Below are 26,073 nucleotides of genomic sequence, written 5' to 3'. Positions count from 1 at the left end.
AATACGTAGGGCTGCACTGTCAACTTCACTTTGGACAGTCGGCAGTAAGTTCAAATGTGCTTTATGAGTTTGTCCAGATCACATACCCTGAGTGAATCCATACCTGCTGGGCAGAGAACTGGGTGATCCTTTAAAGAGGTTAATCAAAGAGTTCACTTTCTCTTTCAAATGCTGGATCCAAGGAGCAGAGCTTCTTCTAGGGAAAAAAAAACAAAAAACAAAAAACAAAAAACCCCCCACCCATATCCCAAATCATGGCTTTCTTTTGCTGAAGGCAGGATCAGCTGCTGGTCACAGAGTGCATCAACAGCCCCTGACATCACAAACAGTGAACCAGGTCCAGGGCGCATCCAAGCAGTTGCAGCAGGAGCAAAAGGAGACCAGGCCAGAAGCAGGACTGAAGAGAAGGCAGCAATGTGAGTCCAAAATCTTTCAGGAAGACAGAGACTTATGAATCAAGGGGCCCATCCCATTCAGGAGGCAGGCTAGGTCTGATAGGATAGGTCTGAGGTCCATCCGGGAGGTAGGACCAAAGATGGGAACACCTACAACACAGCTCAAGAAGAAATGAAGGCCGAGCTGAAATGGAGCTCTGGGACCTGTAGGCAGGAGAAGAGAGGAGGCCCCAAGGGAGACTGGGCATGGGCTCAAAGACCCATTAGTGCTCTCAGGGCCCTGAGAGCCTGCTGCCCAAAAGTCTTGTGCAGCTTTCCAAAAAAGAAGTCTACTGTGCTAAGCTACACACAGAAGCTCAGCTTATATGAATGCATGCTGGTTTAAGATTAAGTGCTGTTTGCTGGTTTAATTGACTTAGCCAGCATCAGTCTTTTTCATCATACTGCTGCCAGGCAATTCTCCAGCTGCAAATCTGTCTATGAAAGAATGGTCCCGGCATGTATTGACAAGGGTCCCATTCACTTCTGGACAAACAAGTCGCTTCCCTCTGCAAACGTGTCATTTTGTACAGTTGTGTACAAAAATGAGACAGATGCTTTGGAGCTCAGCAGAGGCATTTGTTTGTAGCGATCACCTGTAAGGCAAGCAGATATTGTGGAAAGACAAGAGCTAGAGAGCTAGGTGGTTTGCTATGATCCTGTACCTACAATCAGGAGACACTATATCTAGCAGGAGAGAGTGTGCTGTACCTCATATCTGCTCTTAAGTTTTCCTTCTTCATAACAGACATAAAGTGAGAATTAGCATATATGTAGCATGGACAGAAGAAAAGGTCAAAACCAGGGTGTCCTAGAGTGACAGAAGGGGGCACCCACTGATAACAGATGCTAACTGGCGAGGCTCTTGTAACTGAAGAGTTATACTGCTTCATCTGTCCTGTTTTCCAACAGTCAACTTGTCGTCAGCCAAATTAAAAACAGAGAAACCACTTATTTTCAAAACCTGATGATCTTTTCATCTTATGGATCATTAATTCACTTTGCTACTTTTGAAAAATGTTATTCTGTTTCTATTTTAAGGAAAACTTTAAGAAACAGGCTGCATTGGTTTCCATGTACTATATATTACCTAGGACAAGGAAGACCCATGTATATAGGTAGCTAAAACACTTCACTGAATCCTAGCACAAGACCAAAATTCTTGACTCTCCCTACCAGGTCATCACACTTCTGGGGCATGCATTCTAAATACTGGTAATACATCCAGCTTTCCTCTTTCTGCCCTCAGTCCTTTGCTCAAGTAGGCAGCACCCATGAAAGAGGTGACCATAGACAAATGCAAGTGATTCCTCCCTGCTCTCCTTCCTAGATGCTCCTGTTACATCAACAATAAGCACCCTGGGCTGCTTCAGAGGATTTCACTTAAATGCTCATCAAACATGATGAGAAGTTTTTACTTTTTCAAGTGCCAGAAAGAAGGGATAGTTTGAAAATTAAAATCACTTCTGAGGAAGAATGCTGAAATAGAGTCATTTGTTCCCTGACTCATGAAACAGTAATATGCTTCCTGGCTCCTAGACAGGAGCAAGAAAATACAGCGGAAGTAAAGCTCTGCAAAGAGCAGAAATGCATTGATTTTGGAGTAAAATCCAACTGAGAAAACAGGCATGCCAGAAAAATGGTTGCTGCCAGCTGTCCAGGAAATGACAACAGCATGAAAAAGCTTAATATAGGTAGAGATGAATAGGTGATAAAATGAGAACAGGAAAGAGATGCTGTCCTCGTAAGGAGCTAAGTGGACTCATTGTTGCATTCCTTACTGTCTTTCCTTGGTCTTTTAAAGATCCTTACAGTAATGCTACTATCAGCTTTGGATGTAAGCACCTATTATTCTCTACAGTTAGATTTAGGCACTAAAGAAAGATGCTGAATGCAAAAGAGAAGAGAAAAGGAATCGATGAAGTAGGAAGATAAAGATAGAATGAAAAGAAGAGAGACAAAGATTATCAACTTAATAAAGCAAACTAATTTCAACAATCTGAATTACTTGCTTGTTGACATTTCTGAATGTCTTTATGTAGTTATCTAATAAAACCAATTTAATGTGAACAGGGGCATATTATAATAGTTAAGGAGTAACTACCAACTTCATTTGATTATTACTGTTCATGCTTTGGAAAGTCTTTGTAGTTTCAGAATATAATTGACAAAACCTTACATTGCTATACATTCAAAATTGAAAGCAATCATCCCCGTGATTTTATATCAAACATTTAATTAATTATTCAGGCACTCCTATGTTCTTTCAGATACCCTGCAATCCTTCTAGAAAAAGCCAAGAGGTCAAGGAAAATTTTATTATGGTATTTACATAAGTATCTCAGAGAATATCCTTTTCTGTTACACTGAAAAATCTGGCATTTCTTATTAGGTTCTGTGAAAAGCATACAGCAAGTAGGCTGAGACCATCTACTTAACATAGACTTCAGTCTGAAGAAAGCAAATATTAACAAATACAGCAAATGAAACTTCATTGTCCCAAATCTAATTATGTAGTCACCTAATTAACATTGTTTACCTAATTAATTAATATTAGTATATACCCATTTTCCCTCTCTTCTTCTTTCATTCTGTAGAAGCTAGCATGTGTATTTGAATATGCTGTTAATTCCATGAATCATTTGTTCAAGACTTTAACAGGGACACTTAACTTACCAGCATTACTAACTAACCTAAAATCATTTTTTGAAAATGGGATCTCTGAATTTCATATGAATTTCATTCTGTATATTTTTCAGATGTGATCTGCATAATGGATTCATTCAGGGAAGGGTTGAGGGGTCAGAATAAATTTGAACCAGATCTTTGTCATAAGCTGAGGCTCCAAGTTAAATTTACAGAATACTGCCTGGCATGACATAGCCCGTTACAGCAGCTATTGATAGTGGCTCCCCATCATAAATGCCCTTGAGGGTGGGCACAACTGTTTTCAACACTGCTAATAAAATGCAGAATTGAAGCTAGTGGCTCTGAATCGAACATTTAAAGCTGCTTTTCCAGGTGTAATAGGGAAGAGCTTTCCACACCTGTATTATGGATTAAAGCCTGAACCCATAACAGGTAGTGTTTTTTCTTTTCTGTAGTGTTTGCAGCCAGTTTGGATGTTTTCTTACAAAAGCAGTACACAGATCTCCGTCTCACTCAGTTTTTGGGGACTTCATAGGCTCTAGCATGTTATACTCATAGGCTCTAGGATGTTATATTCATATGCCCTAGTATATTCTAGCACGCATTTCTTTCTTTGCTGTCACATTTATAGTATGAGATTTAATCTTAATGTTCTAATTGGGAACGGGCTGATGAACAGCCAGTTGTGAAGAGAATTGTAAGAAGTAATTTCACTAAGAGTCAAACTTGATTAATTTGAGCCTTTCTACTTATGTCCTACTCATCTACTTTTTTTTCTTAGCTAAACAGGTTTGCTTCATGAGGGTCAGGTTATTTGTGGTGCTGGGTGATAAGAACTCTCTCTTCTGCCATCTCACTCAGAGCTTTCCTGCTCATCATCTCGTTTGTAAAAGTCCTCCTTCAGAGGAGGATTTGGGTCTTCCCCATTTCAATGGTGGAACTGGTACCACACAACTACTAGAGCCATCTTCATAGTGGGAGACAATTCTTAGTTGAACTCTAGCTCTGGTGCTCTACTCCACACCTTGCTAACCTGAATGATACATGCAATAATGGATTTTGCTTGCATTTACCAAATGAACGTCTAGTCACTTTGATTCTTTTCTTTTTTTTTCCAGCCAGAACATGTAATTGATTCAATAACCAAAACCACTTCCTGACATCACCTACATAAGAAAGGAGCTGGACAAAGGATTTAGAAACAGACACACTAGTTTTCCTCTCCATCCTCCACCAAACCCACTTACAGTGCAATGTACAGGGTAGACAATACATACAGTAGATAAAGCAGTTTAGAAACGATCAGACATTGTCACTTGCTAAAAGATCAACTTGATATTTTTTAATATTCAGTGGGTTTTAGTGCTGTTCAGATGTTGCAGTGTACACTACATGCCCCTCATTCTGTTAGATTTCAGCTTTTCTGCCCTTTAATATGAAAAACCGGCCAGGAAATATTGCTGATTCTGTCACCTTTTTGCTGGCGAGCTTCTCCTTATCATCCTACAGTAGGCTTTACCTCACCTCATTTTACAGCATGAGCCTAAAAGACAAGTTATCAGTTTTTCCAAGCGATACAGCCCCCTTAATGTGCTTGCCCAGCCACTCCCAGAAGTAGGATCAATATCTCTATTTTTAAAAGAATGGTTGTGGCGCTCATGTAAGAAAAAAAGTAATAGCTGTGGCTTTTGTGCACAGTGGAAGCAGGTGTACCGCAGAGAGGCATTACACTGGCTTCCTTTGACAACTTTGCCAGTATCTTTCAAATCATGTAACAAGCCTTAATCTGGCCCCAGCATCTTCAGCGTGAGCAAGAACTATTTATGCACTGTATTTAACAGAGAATGACAGAATAGTTTGGATTAGAAGGGACCTTTATAGGTCCTTTAAAGGAGAGGTGCTCCAGACCCATGATCATCTTCGTGGCCCTCCTCTGGACTTACTCCAACAAGTCCACATTGCTTCTTACGTTGAGGGCTCTAGAGCTGGACACAGTACTCCAGGTGGGGTCTCACCAGAGCAGAGTAGAGGGGCAGAATCACCTCCCTCGACCTGCTGGCCATGCTTCTTTTGATGCAGCCCAGGATGCAGTTGGCTTTCCGGGCTGCAAGCATGAGTTGCTGGCTTATGTTGAGCCTCAGTGTAAAGTGTAGTATAAGTCTTGAGGACAACATCTTCCAGACCTTCTCTCCTCTCCCTCCAGGTGGGAGGTGGCTGCATTGGCCGTTAGTCTACAGGCTCACAGTGCCTGCTATTCTGTGGTCCAGTGTTACTATCGAGCAGAACAGCTTCAACTAAATGTGTGGAAAGTACGCTCCGTCTCTTCTCTTCTAGCCTGGGAGTGTAATAAAGCTACAGGAAAAGAGGATTTCAAAGGTAACAAATGAGCTGCCTGCTGGATACATGATTGACCTGTTTGGCTACTACAAGAAAGTGGCAACCATAAGCTTTCCACTGCTAATACCACAAAAAGCAAGAGGTGATTTCTGCTCTTTTATCACAGTGTGATTTCAGGAGCGGAGCCAAAGAGAAAAGAGCTATCTTCCTGCAACTTTGAGTAGCCATCAAAGCTCTGAGTGGCATCAAGAAATGAGCATTTCCCAGGCCATACTCTCTCTGTTCTCCACAGGTGCCCAGTGCAGGACTCTAGATCACCCTCCAGAATCTGAGCTCCTGTACATCACATAGTGTAAGTCACTGCATAGCAGCACCCCCTAGCTTCTTTGGGCACCGCTTTACGAGTTATATTATCTACTGTCTTAATACGCTCTCCAGCACAGTTGTGGCCCATGTGGCCCCTGCATAATTTGTTTGTGTTTGCATTTTTTCCTCTATTAGAGTAACAGTTGCTGGGACTGATAAAAATAACACTTGCCTCTAGTTCTAATATTACCTAACTAAATATGAAGGGGGTGTTTTCACCTTTATTTTAGACACAGAAACTTCCATTAATACAACACAAGCATGTTGCTGAAAGATTTACAGACTTACAAGGAATGTATATTAGAGATATTATAACTTGTACACAATGCACTCTCTTTCTCTTAGATAATAACAGCAGCACTAAGTACCTATACTTTCCTTTGGCTTCAAAACCTAGTGACGCTAAAGGGTCAAAGAAAGATAACTGAAGAATAAGCAAGTGATTATCTGAAGGCCTCTGTTTTCTTCAGTGGAGCTCATTATTCTCTCTACAGGAAAATGTCTGAGAGCTCAAAAATAAGAAAAAAAATTTTAAAAAAAGCAAAGTGACCCACTAAAATATACATACGTGCTTTTTCCGTGAGTTAGAGCACAAATCTAGAACTATTCTTGAGGCCTTAATACATTGCTACTTTTAGCAAGGTCAATAGATAGAAAACCTTATATGTAGCACTAAGGAGCATTCTTAGGCTATATCTGTGCGGATGCCTTGCATGATATCTGGCATAGATTTGTATTTATTTGTAGTTTTAAGTAAGTCAAAGACTGAGTATCTTAAAATCATTGAAATGTGGACTGGAAGGGAACTCTGGAAGTCTGTAGTTCAGCCTCCCATTTGAAGCAGGATTATCATGAACACTACACCGGGTCAGCTGTGATGACTAAGAATTTCCATTATAAATAATAGAAAATAAGCTTTATGAATCAATCAGTTTCATATCAGTGAAATATATCTGCTTTTATAGAAAGGAAAGGTATTGCTTAATTCATTTGTGCAAATATGTTTGAAAAAGTTTAATAAGACATTTTCCATATTTTTCACCAGCTTATTGTGTTGTCAAACTTCTTAAAAAAGGAAAATTCAACCAAAAATGCAAACATTTGTAACATTTTTTATTTTAAAAAGTCATACTTTTTTAATCCACTTTGTTCTTAAAGTTTTTCAGTTGTCTTTAATGGTACTTCACTGTTTTATTCCAAGCATCATTAATCCCCAAATATGTATTTCCCTAAACTAAATAATTAAAAAAAGCTGCAGAAATCAGTGTTATAACTGAGCTAATAATCACCTCTAAGCCTAGCTGACTTTTTCATAATGTCACATCATTGTGCCAAAGTTCCCTCAGTGAAATATTTATTAGAAAAGAGAAAGAAGGAGAAGCTGTTTTTCTTTTGATAAGATGGAGTAGAAATGATGCAGTCTAAAAAAAAAGGCTGATGCTTTGGTTTTCAGTTCAAGGTAACAACAGCAAAATTAGATTATTCCCATCCGAAAGGTGACAGAGGACTCTCCACTGATGAAGGAGAGTATTTCATTGCACATGAAACCACTGCAAAATATTTATTTCTCCATTGCCCAGCCTGTATTCTTTACCTTAATTTCACTTCATACAGTTTAAAAAGCATTTCATATCTTCAAAGCACTGTACATGCATTAACTAATTTCACTTATTAAAATTTGATACTGCTGTCTAATGATAAATTCCCAAGTGCTGCAGATCTGAAAATTTCCTGCTAAGTATGCCTTGATAAGCCTCTTCAAGTGTACAGTTGTAAATTGGTTTTTAATCTGTAACCCTATATGCTGCCAGGTAATAAGGAGTTACAAAGATTACTGAACTCCTATACCAGGAAAGGAGGAAGAGAAAAAGGATTTCCCTTTTTTTGGGGGGAATTTTGCTACCTTGTGCAGGCATTGTGTCATAACAATGTTGCAAATCTCTGTCATAACTTGGCCACTAAAACATAAACACTGTCTGATAGACCACTTCAGAACTGCACTTAAGTGTAGCATGATAAGCTTGTTCTTCTAACTTGCACAAATGAAGGAGACAACTGGCACACATTTATTTATTAGGTCAAGATATTAATGCCCTTGGCAGCAGCAACCAGCAACGCTCTACATCAAGTGCAGATGTTGTTTCAGGTTAACTCCACATGACCTTTGCATTTATATCACAGCTGGAGCCACCCCTACATTTTTCCACTTTTCAGAGGGAGATCTGAATGTCATCCATCCATGGGAAAAAAAAAAACCTGATGAGTGACTGCAAGGAGAGAGTATCAGGACCCCGTGTCCTGAATGGCACAAAGCCGTGGGTCAGTTTGGATATGGCCTAAATTAATCCTGGAACACAAGGAACATCCAAGTATTGCAAAAGGGAGAGATGATGATCAGTTTGCCAAAGGTGGTTGATGGGGAGAGCAGGCCACAGGTCTTCATTCTTTTGATCTTTCCCCCCTTTTAAGAAGACAACTTAGATAAAGCATCTGTTGAAGAGCTCAGTGGGCTGAAGAGGAGTGTGCAGGAATGGCCACAGAGAAAGACTTCAAGGGTTCAGGCAGAGCATTTGAAATCTCAAAATTTCCTGTTCCAGAGTGCATTAGGTGGCTCATTAGATGTACAGATCTCTTTAGTAACATCAAGGCAGCTTCGCCTTGCTTTCTAATATATCGGGCTACAAATATTTGAAGGGTAAATCCCACTTCTGAGCAGCAATGCCCATTAAGCATTGATAATATGACCTGCACAGTAGAGACCTGACAGAGTGATGGGCTAAGTAATCATTAACAGTAAACAATAATGTACACAACAACAATGAATCATCAGAAAGAAAATAGAGCACTAGTTAGTTCTGGAGATAAATTAGGATAATTTGCTTTGTTCATGAAACAAATTTCCCTGCAAGTACTTCAGGCTGCCTGGTTTTCATACCTTCGGATGCGTCTACTCCTCCCGAGGGTTGCTGTAGTCACTCTGCTGAGCTCCTGTTATATAAACAGAGAAGTCATCTCTCTTACCCTGCCCTCCCCAGCTTGTCTCAGCATATGCTGCTAGCTTTCACAGTTGACAGACACTCTGACAACTGGCAGTCTGTCTGTCAAGAAGATCCTAAAAGATGAAAGCGCTGAGTAGAAAGTTCAGTTCAGGATCATCTTCGTGGCTTTAGGAATATGTTTTCAATGTAGATAATATTGTAGCAGAGCACTGATAAAATCATACCCCTTGTTTTCCTGTGAACACAGAATCCACTTTGAAGTGGCAATATTTGCTTTACGCGGTGTTTAATCACCAGAAAATTACACATTTTAAAAACAGCCTGTCTTTTCCTTTCTCTGGGCCAAGTACAGTCCTCACAAAAAAAACAAATAACCGCCTCTCACTGCACTGTGGGAAGTGGGTGCTTTGCCTCAAGGTGACCCTCCTAGATTTACCTCTCCCTCTCCCTTCCTGAACACTTCGCCAGGCTGCTGTCACCTTCTTCTTGCTTCTTCTCACCTTTCAGAACATTGTCTACTTTCCTTCTGCCTGGCTTATGTCAGGTGAGGAGCTGGTCCAACGCTGTCTCACCAGGCAACTGGCGCCGGGCCGAGCAATATTGTCCCTTTGCTGCTGGCAGCCGCGAGCGGGAGGAGAGGAGGCGGTGACCCGCCTGGCAGCGCTGACAGCCGGGGAGGGATGCCAGCCGCAGGGCTGGGATGGTGCCAGGAGCCTTGCTGGGACAGCTCTGCAGGAACGGGGCAACTTCACTGAGATCCCTGACAAGCACTTACATTTTATTCTCTCCAGTGTGGTCCTTGACGGAGTTTAGGAGCCGACGGAGTAAAGCGGCTTTGTGCTGCTGTCACTGCTTCTCATTACCCGCTCTAATAAGGCTCCGTCCTGATTCCTTCTCCCTGACTTTTAAAATGGTGTTATGGCCTCCTGGGTGAGTGGGCTATTCTTTCCGACAAGCCAGCAGCAAGAGGAAATGTACGAAGCCCGTTTGAACATGAATCAAACTGATTTACAGTCAAATAGAGGTGCAGAATGTTACGCAAAATATTCATCCCAGAAAAATTAAGACTTAATAAAAATAGATAATGGGAACACTACCCAATCCTCCTTCCCTCATAAGTGGTTTGTTTAAGCCAATGCATTTCAGGCATACAACACATTTTGATCACAAAGAAACAGCTTTGTATACGGTGTGCTACCCTCTTCTTTCTGAATAAGAATAGCTCTGCTCAAACAGACCATTTGTCTTTGATAGCAATCTGAAGGATTTTTGATGCAGTCACCTTGTAAGGCTGCAAACTGACAACGCTACGCAACTCATCCACAAGCTGTAGCGCACTTGTCCTCAGATGAGTCTCTTTTTTTTTTCCCCTTAGTTAGACTCTGTGCTGTCAGATTTGGTTTTTTTTTTTCAAAGTGAGTTTTCTTCTTTCCTTCTTTCTTTCTCAGTGAGTTGATTTACCGAGTCGCACAGTTCACCTCAGTGTTTTATACGATAAATCCGAAAGATAATTTAAATTGGCACAGACCCTGTAAGACATGCCAATCAATTCTAAATGCCATCTGTCACAGTACACTCAAAGTGGAGGAGAGAAGAAAGCACCCACTGGTTCAGTTCCCACACGCTACCTGGCAGGTGCCTGACTGCCCGTCAGCAACCCTGCATCTTCCTGCTTTCTGAAGCTTAATAGGACGACCTGTTGTCCTGCTTGATCCTGAGGTCTGTGGCAGACTGTGTAAAAATTACATCCTAAGCTAAGGTTATACTCTCTCTTCTCAAAGGAGGAGTCAGAGAAGAAAAAAATCATCTTAGTTTTCCTTACCAAATTTAGAGGGTAATTCTTCCCTCATCCCTCCTTTCTTTACAATTGAGCAGACATATATCTCTCTTACAACTTAAACATACACAGCTCCTTTTCAACCTGAGAGCATCTAAACTTCTCACCTTCCTGTAAGAGCAAGGTCTGCTGCCTCAGAGCATCATTTACCTTTCTACCTCTATGTTCTCAAACCAAAAGTGCTCAAAAAGGTAGCTTATGGATTTCTCTCTCTCTTATTTGGGGTTTGCTGGAGTAGGTAAGAGGGGTGTCTTTTGGGTTTTTTTTTGGGTAAGTGGTGCATATTTATAACAACAATGGGCTAAATACTGACGTGCTTTGCTTTACCTCCAGTCCCTCATATGTAGAAGCATTAGCTGTAACCTGGATACTTGTGCCATCAGCAGCACCAAACACACCAAGAGCAGACTGGCTGGCAGAGATGGGCACCCCACCCCTCTCTGTCCATAAACCAAGCTGCATTTAGTGGGCTACCCTCTAAAAGCTTTTCTTTTTCCCCATCTGATGTTATCCGCAGCCACAGGAAGGCAAATGCTGCAGCCAGAGTTCTTCAGGCAAGAGGGGCTTTTCTTAGATTTTCCAAATCCTTCCCACAGGGTGCCTCTGGTCTCTAAGCAGACCTTACCAGCAAGGGGTTTTTCTGTTATTTCTTGACTATTATTAAAGGACAAACACTATATGAAACTCTTTGCATTTTTATCCCCAACTTTCCTCAGCCAGCTGCCTTTATTCAGTCTTTTCAAATGATTTGTAAGTTTATACCTTCATTAAATTAGCAACTTCAAAATCCTTCCCATCTTCTCTGAAGCTTTGATGAGTGCTAACAATAAAAGCAGCAGCCAGGTTGCTGGCATTTTAGCAATGGCTAAGAGCTCTGAAATGGCTGTTTTCCACCTGACAGGGGTGCTCAGAGTGGGTGAATTGCTCAGTGTCTGTTTCCTTGCACAACCTTTAATCTGTGTGCTGGGAGATTATGTCCTCTGCCTCTGAAAGCACCTATGGTGAATAGAAACTATCTTCTTCCAAATGTGTTTGTTATTTATTTACTAGTAACAACAGAATTACCACTGCAGTGTCTTCAGCTAAAGTCCAAGCTCCACTGTGCAAGAGAAGAGGAAGAACTAGTTCTTGTCCTAAACAATTACACAAACAAGCAAGATAGAGGAATGGTTGAGGAAAGGAATATTAGATCTGTGAGTCTGACCATCCCTTCTTTTGAGTTTTTATGGATATTTTGTGCTTGTTCTTAACTAGATACTGTTTTCAAATATAAATATAAAAGATGGTTACGCTGGAAATTGAGACAGCTATGGGTCATTAAACAACATATGCTGAGATGCACTGATGCCATGAAGCACCCACTTGGTGGATGATGTACAAGATACAACCTAATTTTATACTTGCTAAGCAGAATGTATGCTAAGAGTGGGCAGGTGGACAACAGCCTATTTTTGAATAATAGTTGTTTTTCCCTAATCAGATAATATCTGCCTTCACTAGAGAAGCAAAATATACAAACTTCTAAAAATTATTTGTAGAATTTAATTAGACAACCATCAAATATCTCACTTCAATTATATTAAATTAGATGGATAAGCTTTTCTGCCTTGTAAACCTGTATCTTCATTTAAAATCTTATAGGCATTATCCCACTTTCTATTAAATTCCATAGGTTTCTAAACAATTTCTACAGAACTTACAGAAACTCTTATTGCTATCATCACTTCTGGAGGACTGTTCAAGAAAAAAACCTAATGACTATACAAATAGTCAGGAGCACAGTTTGCAATTCCGCGTGGAGATTAGCTTCATTATGGTTTGTTCTCACTTCATATGCTAAATAAATTAACCTCCATTTCTTTTCTTCTCAGGATGAATCTCAAATGAAAAGATGGAATCCAAGCTGCTTGTTCTTACCCTTTTGATTTCACTTTCCTTATACAATCACAAAATTACAACACACTTCATCTTGCGGAGCTTTCATACATTTGGATTTATTTTTTTAACAGGCACTTTCCCATTTCCATTGATAAGGTGTCCACCTCCACCCTCCCCATCCCCACTTGAATTAGTCACCACATTTTTCACCAAAGTGCTTCCTGAGGCAAGGAGCACCTATAAAGGCTCCAGCAGTCTCCCTTCCCCTGAGTCAGCAAGTTCCTACACTCTGTTTATACAGCACTCATTCTCGACAAGGGAAGTGCTGAAACTACTACTACATTTGACAAAAGCATTATGATCTTTTTTTTTTTTTTTTGTATAGCCCTTCTTACAGAGACACTGCCTTGTCTTCAATTAATTATTTAAAATCCATTTTCTTCACACTCTTTTATTACACCGTGACATCCCCTGGCTTCTTCTGCAGAGTTCCTTTGTAATGTCTGAGAGGTCTAAAAAGGCTAACATCTACCAGCCACACATCATGTTGACTGATGCCTTCCATGGTCTGCTATGAACAGCCTCCTTCCCTGCTCCAGGGCTGCACAGCAAGCCTCTCAACTGCAATCAACTCCAAAAGCTGTCTGCGCTCTACCAGTGCTCAGAAACTCCACAAGCATGATGTAAAATATATTAGCTGTAATCATGTAAATTTGTACAGTCAGAGAGTCAATTTTTATTTGCTTGGCAGGAGAATCCACAGGCTTGCAACACTCCAAAGCTTTTAAATTGCTAGGTACAACTGCTGTGACATTTCAATTCAGCTGTGTTCATCCCAAATGATAGAACGACCATCTCTGACCTTTCACATGCACGTATATGCATAAAGCTTGACAGTAAGTAAATGTTTGAAATCTCTCTCGGAGTACCAAAAGCAGCTGCTGCCTTGCTTGTGTATGTGCGAAGATTTAGAAACTTTTCATTAATATTCTGCTAAAGTAAGCCTGTGAAATTTTATTGTTAGCAGTAGCACTAAGCCTCAGAGAAATAATAGGTGAAAGACAATATGTGGCATGCATTCACATCAAACCTTGACAGGAAAGCAAAGCACTATCTGTGGCTACGCTCCTCACAAAGGTTCATCTCCCTTACCCTCGAGCAGAGCTGCCAGGCTGGCGTGGAGCTGTGTCACCTGTGGCCCACTCCTCAGCTGTATTATGCCAGCAAATGTCAGGGAGAGACCTGCATCCATAATGTGCCACTCCATTATTGCTTTCTTCATTCAGCCAGAAGGCCTGAAGTACATTCCCCAGAAGAGGAAAGTGCTAGTTGTCAGGAAAATTTGTGAAAGCATATGAGCATATGGCATACGGGAAATGAACTGATTTAGTGTGGCTCCTAAGTAATCTCTCACAAACACAGATCCTCAGAGGTTCTTCTTGTTGAACAAAGCTTGTTCCTCTACCAAACAGTGGCATGTAAATAGCTACTCATTTCCTCTTTCTGGCAGAAGGTTGAAGGGCACCTTAGAGAGCTGTATCTACTGATGTACATAAATTTTCTGCTTTATAACCCCTCATAGGATTTGATGGAGCAAAAAGTGACCAAAAATGCTGCCTTTCATGCTGCCCTCTATAACAAGAACATCTTTTTCTCAAATGTGAGTAACTGACTTCCTACAAGAATAAAATAAATGACTTTATAACCCTTCTATGAGAAGTGTCTGGTCCAAATCTCTTGGCAGTATGTCACACAGCTAAACTGAGTAACAAATCTGCAGCCTTCTCTGTGTGCGTGAATGGAGGCATGATCTTTGGATTGTGAAGAGAAAGACCATAATAGACCATGTTGCACCTCTTTAAAAGCCAATGAATTTCAATAAAGATTTTGTCAGCAAATATATGTTTGATTTATACCATCATTACTTGTCCTAGAACCCAGGCTTACACATAAAGTGCCATGCATGCCAAGGGAAATCCAAATTACTTGGTCTTTGAATCATCAGAGAAAAGAACAAAGCAGAAAATGGCTTTCCTAGTCTGTGATATATTTTGACATATCTTTCAAAAAAAAATTTTCCCTTTCTACAATTACAAAAATCTTAGATTTAAATATGTTCTTACAGTGTAAAGGAGACAAGAAAAAAATCTGACCTCGAAACAGCCATTGGTCCAATAGTTTGGAAAAACCAGACTTGTGACTGTTTATCCAGTTCCATGACCATGAAATCATTAACTTCCTGGTTAGTAACTGTGTTTCTGCCTCTGAATTTGACTTTTTCTTGTGAAAAAGAAAACATTCTAGCAAAATATGTTTTGTTTCTGGGGAACATTCATTTTCTGACATAAAAATGCTTTTGAAAAAAAACTTCTGACAAGATCCACCTGAACAGAGCTCTTCAGACCAAAATCAATATAGAAAGTGAATTACAGTTGGCCAGAACTTTCAGCCACAATAAACTTTGTGCACTGTCATGATGTTTTGGAAAATCAGAGTGTAACTATCCAGCCGAATTTTATTTGTCATCTCCATTTCCTACTCAACTTGTGAAAAACATACTTTGTCCTCTAATTACTGTTTAGAATTTAGAATTATTGTCTTGATCTTAACTGTTGTATTGAAAAATTACTTAGCATTCAGCTGTTTGGCTGCCAGAAGGAGGTATAAAAGCAACTCAAAAATCTCACTTTAAAATGTGAGGGGACTCTAGGTCAACACTTCAGAATGTATTGCTGAGGTGAGGTCTCTCCCCTTTCGTTGCTCCTTGCTGAGGTTTTTATTCATGGTGATGGACTACTGATGGATTCCTGAAGGAGGAATCTCTTCAGTAGTAAGATTTCAGAGCAACTCTAAGGAACTGCAAAAGCTCTAGAGAGCATCACAGATGTCGAAGAGGTAAATCACTGGGAATAAGCAGTAGGATTTGAAATGTTTCCTGAAGAACTCTAAACACAGAAAGGAAAGTCCATCTTCTGCCATCCTTTGTACTAAAGCAAAAGGCTAAAGAGAAAAAAACATGCCTGGCTATCCTCCTGCAGCAGTAAAACTCAGCAACTGCAGACAAGTATGCAAGAGAAAAAATATTGTGAGGGCATTAAGGTCATTTTGGAACCCAAAAGGAAGAGGAAAGTTAATCCATCTTCTCAAATCTTAGGAGTAATGTGGTTCAGTATAGACTTAGACTTGTTTTAACTCATGCATGTACCAGTCACTGAACTAATTAAACCATCTAGAAATAAGTATATAAGAAAATTATTAAATGTAGCATGTTTAAGACATTAATATTTATTTTAAATGCAGAATAATAACTGCAGACATTTCAATATATGTATAACCATTTAAAAATATTATTTTTAAATACATTTCAAGGCAAATGAAGGTGGGTTCAAATCAATCCCATTGAATTAATGGAATAAACAAAAAAGTGCTAGTCTCCTTCTGAAATATCATCTTCTACAGAACTAAAGAGACAGCATCAGAAAAAACCTCCACAAAGCAAAACTAGGCCCTCTCAAGATACAAATTAAAAAATAAATGACAGAAATTAGCTTTAATGGTGGATTGAAAGGGAAAAGAGAAAGTAACAAGTGAATCACTGCAACTGTTGTTTAGAGACAAATAAAATCATTTTATTCTTATTATTGCAGTGGTTTTGTTTGAAAAGTATCCTACAGTTAATAATATGTTTTGAAAAGGTGCATGCTTTTCATATTTGTTAGGCAATTTTTATCAACATACTGTTTTCTGTGAACTCTTCCTAGCTGCTGTGAGACTACTACAGCCAGGTTTGGCCACTGCAGACCAAATTCTTTTTCTATCTGGACATGAGAGCACAAGGTCTGTTTACTTGACGTTTCATGCAAGTCCAGCATTGTGTTCTGCTCACGTCTTCCTACATTGGATAGTCAAACCTTTATAAATGTAACCAATGGCTGAAGAGCTTACTGGGACAACAAGTCTCTCAGGAAAGTCTGTGGACACTTGAAGGAGGAAAGCACTAGCACAGAGGTGAGCAGCTTGCCACGTGCTGTGTAAAAACCTGCATTTCTTTCTTCAAATTAGACCCTAAACAGGCTCAGAGCCATCACACACGTGCCACCCATCATCTTATTGGCACCTTCTTTCCCTCTCTGGAAAAGAAAGTTTCTGCTGGACTGAGAACACGTGAGACCTTGGAAGCAAGGTCTACTGACTTAAGTGCCAGAACTTCAATTGCCAGACCCCAGCTGTTACAATTTGTCCACTGTGGGCACCAAGGCTATAAATTATTGAATCTGAATTAGCACCTCTAGAATATTTGAAATTCTCTTTTATTACCTTTGTCCTGGAAGCGTTTTTTAATGATATCTATGACAACCACTTTAAAACATGCCTTGAACATGCTATGCTATAAGGAATACAGGAACATAAACATTCCTATAAGGAAAAGATAGACATAAGCCATATTTGTTCCTCTGTAGCAGATTTCACACCTTTAAACATTTCTCCATGAGGCTGTTTTAAAATTGCTGGTATAAGTGAATAAATGGCTGAAAAAGAATTGTACAGGTTTGAACCTACATGGTAGAACTGTATCACTATTTAAAAAGTTACCATATTACAAAATTAAGAATCTGTCTACTTTTAAATCTAATTTCTAATTTAGTATTTTCAAAGGATACATTTATTTGCTTTAATACAGATTATTATTTTTTCGTACAACTAGGGCAAATTCTAATTATTATTAATATTCGCGTAATACTAACCTAGGTTAAAGGTGGATTTCATTTAATAATAAGTATTTTTACTTTCTTGATTTATATTTGCATAAATACAGATATTACTAATAGTAAACCATTATCTATTATAATAGCTGGCTGTGTAAGCAGTTGTGTCATATATATCACGTCCAGATTTCAACTGAAAGAGAAATTTCTTTTATCTCCAGTGTTCCCCTGAAGGGCATGTTGATCTTGAAGCAGTTTATTATATTAAGCCGACAAAAAACTTTCTTTAAAGAAAAAGAAGCTTGTAAAAAATGTGTGTTCCTGGTTCCTATTCTTCAAGATTTGTTCAAAATTATTAACTACTATTCATGCAAATAAGATCTCCCATAAGATAAGGTAGATCTTTAAACGAGGCTAAACCGATATGCTTGGTTAGCTACCTCTGAAACTAAGCCAGTAAAATAGAATATATCTATACAAGATAAACTAAATTGGACATCTTTACTTGCTTTGAATACTACTGACTAATGTTACATAAATATTAAGACTTAGTACAAGGACAACAACTCAGTCTCCTTCACTGTCATACAGGCTTAGAACCAGATCAGTCTTTCAAGCATCCTTGATAACCCATAAACAGTTCTTCTTCACAATTGTCCTTGCACCCAAAGGTGAAATGAATTATTATTTCTGCCACAGCAGGAATGGTGACAAGATTTTTGAAATGATGTTATGAACATTCTTCACTTGATTGGAAATGATTGAGAGATTGGCTGATTCAAACTGACTTCTTGTGTTGAATTTTATGTGATGGATAGTTCTGTGACTGCAATGGGACAATGCTGACAGAATAATAACTGCAGACATTTCAATATATGTATAACTATGCACAATTAAATTGTGATCAATATATCTTGTTTATTTCTTGGCAAGAACACAGTCTTACTAGATATGATTAGTGTCTAATCTACCTCCCACGCTATAGCACACATAAGAGCAACTTTGGTAGCAAGCTGGTCAGAAGGAAATAAAAATTAGACTGAGAGCTGAATAGCAAATGAAAACTTTTGAGAATTTCAATATGAACCTGAAAGAAAAGTATTAAATGCAAACATGAGTGAAATATCCTTGTGAAAACCATGTTTCTTAACACTACCTCCTTATGTTTTTGAAACAAAGTGCAGGCACTGCTGCTGGTCTGGCTGGCACAGGAAGGCATTCACACCTTTTGATTAAGTCAGGGAAAGCAATTTATATAACCAGCTGATCCACTCAACTGACACAGATGTTTATCCAAAACAAAGGCCACCCTCCATTCCCCTTTGTGTTGCGATAAGTTCAGTTTTCTTTACAATAGTTGTGGTCATTCCCTATACTATTCTTTTCAGTTCCATGTCTTGCTTTTTGACTTTTGTAAACTGCCCACAATCTTTCAAAGGCAGAGAAACAGCATCATTGCTCTTTTCTGTACATGAATCACACAAATGGATAACACTGTTCCAGTACCAAATCTTAAAGGTTTTGTACAGGTTTTGGATGTAAGCATGCACAAGTACCATTTCCTCAGGGATCGTATATGTATGCCACTCGGGTACAGGAGAGAAGCCTGCAAGACACTTATGTTATTACTATTACCAGCACTCAAGTTTGCTTTCTGTGTCCATCAACTTCTGACTCTGAAAGGCTCCTCAGTTCAAGTCCGTAATTGAAATTCCTCTGTAAATTGTGGTATTCCTGTGACTCATTATCTGTAAAGCTACTCTCTACTGTTCAAGTGTGTTCTGTACTCTGTGCCAGGCTGCACTCAGCTGCAGTTCATAGAATCACAGAATCATAAAATGGTTTGTGTTCCAAAGGACCTTAAAGATCATCTAGTTCCAACCCCCTTGCCCTGGGCATGGATACCTTCCACTACAGCAGGTCGCTCATCAGCCACTTTGTCCTAATTAATTATGATTCAAACACCTTAAGAGACCTTAACATGTCTGAAATTGGCAGTGGTTTGTTTGTTGGTTTTGGTTGTTGTTGGTTTTTGGTTGTTTTTTTTTTTCCCAAGACGGGTCTTAACATAGAAACCAAACATTTTACCAGGAAATCCAAATGTACGAGTGTGGTTTGGTGATCCCAGATATGTCTGTTTGCCCTTACCAGTTGTATCAGATTAAATCCTCACCAGCAAAGGAAGCCTTCTTAATATACCAAACAGGTTCAGCTGAGATGGAAGGCTTGCTTCTTAAACCAACCCTGTTAATGCTGACCTGGAATATTGAGTACTGAATCCCATGGGAGCGAGTGAAACCAATTCCACAAGATCTGTTGCTTATCACTTCCCAAATAGAGTTTAAGATCTAGGTTTGATTTAGTAAGACACAACTATATTTGGAGTATTGGTCCCAAGGCAAAACTTTTCTACGTACCTTATTGCTGTGGCTGTGGTCAGCAAAGACATGTTAGAGCCCTCTGTTTAAAAAAGAAAATATTCAGAATTTAGCACGTTATTTTCCTTCAGTTTAGACCTTTCCATTTAGTATTTTTTATTTAGAAATATGTTTAAATCAGTGGCCTCCAGGATAGATTGTCCTTTGCATTTATTAACTGTATCTTCTGGAGTAGAAAGGACTGATAAGAATGGGCATTCGGGAGTTTGGTAAGGTATTTGGTGTATCCTTCCATCATTATTTTTTTTCATGAGGAGAAGAGGCTGCAATAGCATTTCTTATAAGATAAATTTGTTATCCATGGTTAGAGGACTAAAGATCAAAAAAAATGTGCTAAAACTTCTGGAGATCATTCCCACCCCCAGCATGTTTTTCTTGGGCTACAGTGCTACATACTCACCCACTTGATATCTACTGTGGGGAATGCCCTTTTGAAAGTGGGCATCTATTTTGAGAGAATAGCCATGGTTACAAAAGCAGGCCCTAAATTTTGCATTCAGCACAGCAAAATGGTCTTCCTTCAACAGGAGAGATGTGCAGTGACCCTCCTCCTGAACACCATGTAGTCTTGTGGTTCAAATACTTTATTAAAAAAGTGACAGTAGATACTTCAAAAGGTGTCAAGCTATGGAGAGCCTGTATCTCAAATTACTCACTCACATATTCACATGCTGCAACTACACAAATTATGCCAAAAATGAGATTTCCTCTCCCTCTTGTCTGCATTTAGACAAAGACTCAGCGTTATGAAATGGGGAAACCTACAGTGAAGTCCTGAAGCAGGGACGTATATTTTTTTGTAAGAAATACTGAACCCTTTGAGATAAATCCTTGGCTCTTTGCACAGTGAAGAACAAGTGCCTTTCTCAGACATTCAAAAGACCTCTCTCCTGCTTTGAAAGCCTAAACACCTCACCTTGACTTAGCTTGTTATGGCAGAAAGCCTTACCTTCAGTACATTGCCACACCTGTTTTAAGGCCCCAAAATATGTCTGCAAATTCTGGTTTTGAACATTTTCCCTCAGACAGCTTCCAGACTGAAGTTTCTGTCTCTGTCAGTGTTACAATCTTCATTACCCATTTTAACTCCTACTGTTTCTTTGACTCTCTACAGGCTATTTTTTTTCTTTCTGCTTAATTCAGTATCTCTAGCATTTGTCTTATACTCCTTGCTTTTAATTTTGAGGCACTCGGTGCTAAGAGATAAGCCTGTGGCAGATGTAATTATCCAGCAGGGTATTAGTCACTTGTTACTGCCACCTACCTGTTTTTGTCACACCAGAGTGTTTTGGCTGGGAAGGGAGAGCTTGGAAAGCCTTTTACCTTCTTTACAATTATTTCTTTGTAATAAATAGCTGTGTGGAAGCTAGACACAAAAACCAGAAGTTTAGACCTTAATCCTGAAACTCATCGGTCCTGTAAATCAATAGATCTGACATGCAGAACCTACTCCATGCTTTATCTCTATTGCTGATACCACCATGTTGACTTTTTAAACTGTAAAGAACAAATATAATCATCTAGTTTGTCCTTAGGCTTCTACTGTTTCCTTTGGGCCTGCACCTTCAGCTGGAACTGGACACATTTTTCGGAAAGTCATCCGTCTTGATGTTAAAGCTTCAAAAACTGGAGTATAACTGAAGTATAAGCTTTACTGTTTACTTTTCATAGTATTTTTGCATCAGTTTTCCAAGTTTCAGTTTGCAGCTCTTTCAGAGACTTGTTATCATACTGCTAGAGCTGAAACTCACATTGCATTGGACAAATAGATGATGCATCTGAGAACCACTAGCTCTCTTCCATTCAGAGTAATGGAGTGGATTGGGACAGATGGGTAAGCAAGCAGGTGAACCACCCCAGATCATAAGGATGCTAGACAACACTGTACAGAGGCTTCCAAATAACTCTGTGTAGACTCAGTTCACAATAATCACTGAATCACTGGCTGAATTATTCTCTCAGTGGCTTCCTTGCATGAAGTTTCTGGTTTTGCACAAGTTTACTAGTTCAGATACAGCACTGCATGTGTGTTGGCTCCATCCATTTTCCTCATTCTTCACAACAAGTGGAAAATCCTTTTACTAAAGTGATTTTGTTATTTGACAAGTAGTGACAGTCTGGTGAGGTTCGCGACAACTGGAAAAGGGGAAACATAACCCCCATTTTTAAAATGGGAAATAAGGAAGACCTGGGGAACTACAAGCCAGTCAGTTTGTGCCTGGCAAGGTCATGGAGCAAATTCTGCTGGAAACCATGCTAAGGCACATGGAATATAAGGAAGTGATTGGTGACAGCCAACGTAGCTTCAGTAAGGGCAAATCATGCCTGACCAATTGGATGGCCTTCTATGATGGCGTTACAGCATCGGTGGACAAGGGACAAACAACTGACATCATCTACCTGGACTTCTGCAAAGCATTCAAGATGTCCCACATGACATCCTTGTCTCTAAGCTGGAGAGATATGGATTTGACAGATGGACCACTCGGTGGATAAAGAATTGGATGGATGGTTGCACTCAAAGAGTTGTGGTCAATGGTTCAATGTCCAAGTGGAGACCGGTGATGAGTGGATTCCTCAGGGGTCAGTATTGGGATTGGTGCTGTTTAATATTTTTGTCGGTGACATAGACAGTGGGATAGAGTGCACCCTCAGCAAGTTCACCAATGACACCAAGCTGTGTGGTGCAGCTGACACACTGGAGGGGAGGGATGCCATCCAGAGGGACCTTGACAGGCTGGAGAGGTGGGCTTGTGTGAACCTCCCAAAGTTCAGCAAGGCCAAGTGCAAGGTCCTGCACCTGGGTCAAGGCAATCCCAAGCACAAATACAGGCTGGGCAGGGAAAAGATTGAGAGCAGCCCTGAAAAGAAGGACTTGGGAGTGCTGGTGGACGAGAAGCTCAACATGAGCCGGCAATGTACACTTGCAGCTCAGAAAACCAACTGCATCCTGGGCTGCATCAAAAGAAGCGTGGCCAGCAGGTCAAGGGAAGTGATTCTCCCCCTCTGTTCCACTATTGTGAGACCCCACCTGGAGTCCTGTGTCCAGCTCTGGACCCCCAACATAAGAAGGATGTGGACCCGTTGGAGGGAGGCCAGAGGAGTGCTACAAAAATGATGAGAGGCCTGGAGCACCTCTCTTATGAGGACAGGCTGAGAGAGTTGGGACTATTCAGCCTGGAGAAGAGAAGGCTCCAGTGGTCTTCCAGTACCTAAAGGGGCTTATAGAAAAGATGGGGAGAAACTCTTTAGCAAGAGTGTTGTGATGGGATAAGGAGTAATGGTTTTAAAATAGAAGGAAGCAGATTCAGATTGGACATCAGGAAAAAAGTGGGTGAGGGTGGTGGAACACTGGAACAGGTTGCCCAGAGACGTGGTTGATGCCCCATCCCTGGAAACATTCAAGGCCAGGTTGGACAGGGCTCTGAGCAACCTGATCTAGTCGGAGGTGTCCCTGGTCCTTGCAGGGGGGTTGGACTAGATGGCCTTCAAAGGTCCCTTCCAACCCAAACTATTCTATGATTCTATGATACCTCTGACCTTATTCACCCTCACTCTGCCCTGGCCGTTCTGGATCTGCACTGGCTTTATGCAGCATCACTCTGATGGCTCTGTGTCATTATTCTCAGAGGTGCCAGTAATGGGAATGAGTACGAGGAGGTCTGGGCTGGGTTTGCATGCAGCAGTTCAGGAGCTCCTGAATGGCAGATTTACTGAGTCAAGACCCAAATCATGCAAAACTGACAACTTCTGGGCACATATAGCTGGAATCATATGGCACTGCAATTGAGTTTAGAAGCCCAGCTCACAGAAATTGGCTCTGCACTGAGTTAGCTCACTGTCTTTGCAACCAACTAATGGAGTGATTAATCAGCAACCGGATAAACCACCCACAGATAATTCACAGTTGATTATAGTTTCTTTTATCTGACTGTGCTCCAGGATTGAAATTTTATGTAATGCACAAGCCAAGAGTGTTTGAACTAAATTCCTAGCGGGTATTTGCAATCAAGATACCACAACAGGGCTTGATATAAGTGTTAACTTTTGCTCAAGGGAGTATGGGAATGATGGGGTTATTGTAGGTCAGCATAAAATGAAACGATGTCAGAGTAACAGCCCAGGTTCAGCCAAAGCTGCTACTGAAACTCTTAAGATGTTGTTCAGTGAAGAGAAATCTTGCTCTTTTGGGGACTGCAATTTACAGAGGTTTGGTTTGGATTCATTTGATTTTAAAAATGAGTCTCCAAGGTGGAAGAAGACAAAAATGCTTCTTTGCTTGGCAATGGAAGTGCATTGTCTGAGGAAAAACATTTCAGCTGTATAAAACCAATGGCACATAAGGATGGAGATGGCTTATAAAGAACTTTTGCTCTTGGGTGCCCCTGAACCTCTTATTTGGTAATCTGACATTAACTCAACTAAAGATCCTATGGCTCCTACCTTTGCTGTGTTTAAGCAGAAATTATTTCTTTTTTTCTTTTTTTTTTTCTTTTTTAGGGTTGGAAGGGACCTTTGAAGGCCATCTAGTCCAACCCCCCTGCAAGGAGCAGGGACATCCCCATCAGGTTGCTCAGAGCCTCATCCAGCCTGGACTTGAACGTTTCCAGGGATGGGGCATCCACCACCTCTCTGGGCAACCTGTTCCAGTGTTCTACAACTCGCATTGCAAAAAAATTTTTCCTAATATCCTATCTAAATCTACCCCCCTCTATTTTAAAACCATTACTCCTTGTCCTATTGCAACAGGCCCTACTGAACAGTCTCCCCATCTTTCTTGTAGGCCCCCTTGAGGTACTGGAAGGCCGCTATCAGGTCTCCCCGGAGCCTCCTCTTCTCCAGGATGAACAGCCCCAACTCTCTCAGCCTGTCCTCATAAGAGAGGTGCTCCAGCCCTTTTATCATCTTCGTGGCCCTCCTCTGGACCTTCTCCAACTGGTCCATGTCCTTCTTGTGTTGGGGGCTCCAGAACTGGACACAGTACTCCAGGTGGGGTCTCACTAGGACAGAGTAGAGGGGCAGAATCACCTCCCTCGACCTGCTGGACACGCTTCTTTTGATGCAGCCAGGATGTGGTTGGCCTTCTGGGCCACAAGGGCACGCTGCCGGCTCATGTTGAGCTTCTCGTCCACCAGCACTCCCAAATCTTTCTCCTCAGGGCTGCTCTCAATCCATTCCCCGCCCAGCCTGTATTTGTTCCTGGGATTGCCACGACCCAGGTGTAGGACCTTGCACTTGGCCTGGTTGAACTTCATGAGGTTGGCACGGGCCCACCTCTCCAGCCTGTCAAGGTCCCTCTGGATGGCATCCCTCCCTTCCAGTGTGTCGATGGCACCACACAACTTGGTGCCATTGGTGAACTTGCTGAGGGTGCACTCTATCCCACTGTCCATGTCGCCGACAAAGATGTTGAACAGGGCTGGGCCCAACACGAACCCCTGAGGGACGCCACACGTGACTGGTCTCCACATGGACATTGAGCTGTTAACCACCACTCTCTGAGTGCGACCATCCGGCCTACTCCTTATCCACTGAGTGGTCCGTCCATCAAACCCATGTCTCTCTAGTTTAGAGAGAAGGATGTCGTGCAGGACAGTGTCAAAAGCTTTGCACAAGTCCAGGTAGATGATATCCATTGCTCATCCCTTGTCCACCGATGCTGTCACCCCGTCATAGAAGGCCACCAAATTGGTCAGGCATGATCTGCCCTTGGTGAAGCCATGTTGGCTGTCACCAACAACCTCCTTGCTCTCCATGTGCCTTAGCATGGTTTCCGGGAGAATCTGCTCCATGACCTTGCCAGGCACAGAGATGAGGCTAACCGGCCTGTAGTTACCCGGGTCTTCCTTGTTCCCCTTTTTAAAAATTGGGGTTATGTTCCGTCTCTTCCAGTCATCGGGACCTCACCAGACCGCCACGATTTCTCAAATATGATGGCCAATGGCTTGGCAACTTCATCCGCCAGTTCCCTCAGGACCTCATAATCTCATCAGGTCCCATAGACTTGTGCACCTTCAAGTTTCTCAGATGATCCCAAACGTGCTCTTTGAGTGCAGTGGGCGGTTCTTCATGCTCACAGTCCCTGCTTGCGCCTTCTACAGCTTGGGTGGTGGGACAAGAGCTCTTATCGGTAAAGACTGAGGCAAAAAAGTCATTGAGTACCTCAGCCTTCTCCATGTCCTGGGTAACCAGGACACCAGTTCCCTTCCGGAGGGGGGCTACATTTTCCTTGGACTTTCTTTTGTCCCCTACATACCTATAGAAACTCTTCTTGTTGCTTTTTATATCCCTGGCCAGATTCAGTTCTGTCAGGGCTTCGGCCTTCCTCACCTGATCCCTGGCCACTAGCACAGCCTCTTTGTAGACCTCCCAGGCTAAAATTATTTTCAGTGTTGCCAAAATCTTAGATGTTGCTGTAAGGAGAAAAAT

This window comes from Chlamydotis macqueenii, chromosome 1 (assembly GCF_036417535.1).
Source record: "Chlamydotis macqueenii isolate bChlMac1 chromosome 1, bChlMac1.mat, whole genome shotgun sequence".
NCBI classification, from domain to species: Eukaryota; Metazoa; Chordata; class Aves; order Otidiformes; family Otididae; genus Chlamydotis; species Chlamydotis macqueenii.
This window is presented reverse-complemented; position numbering follows the sequence as displayed.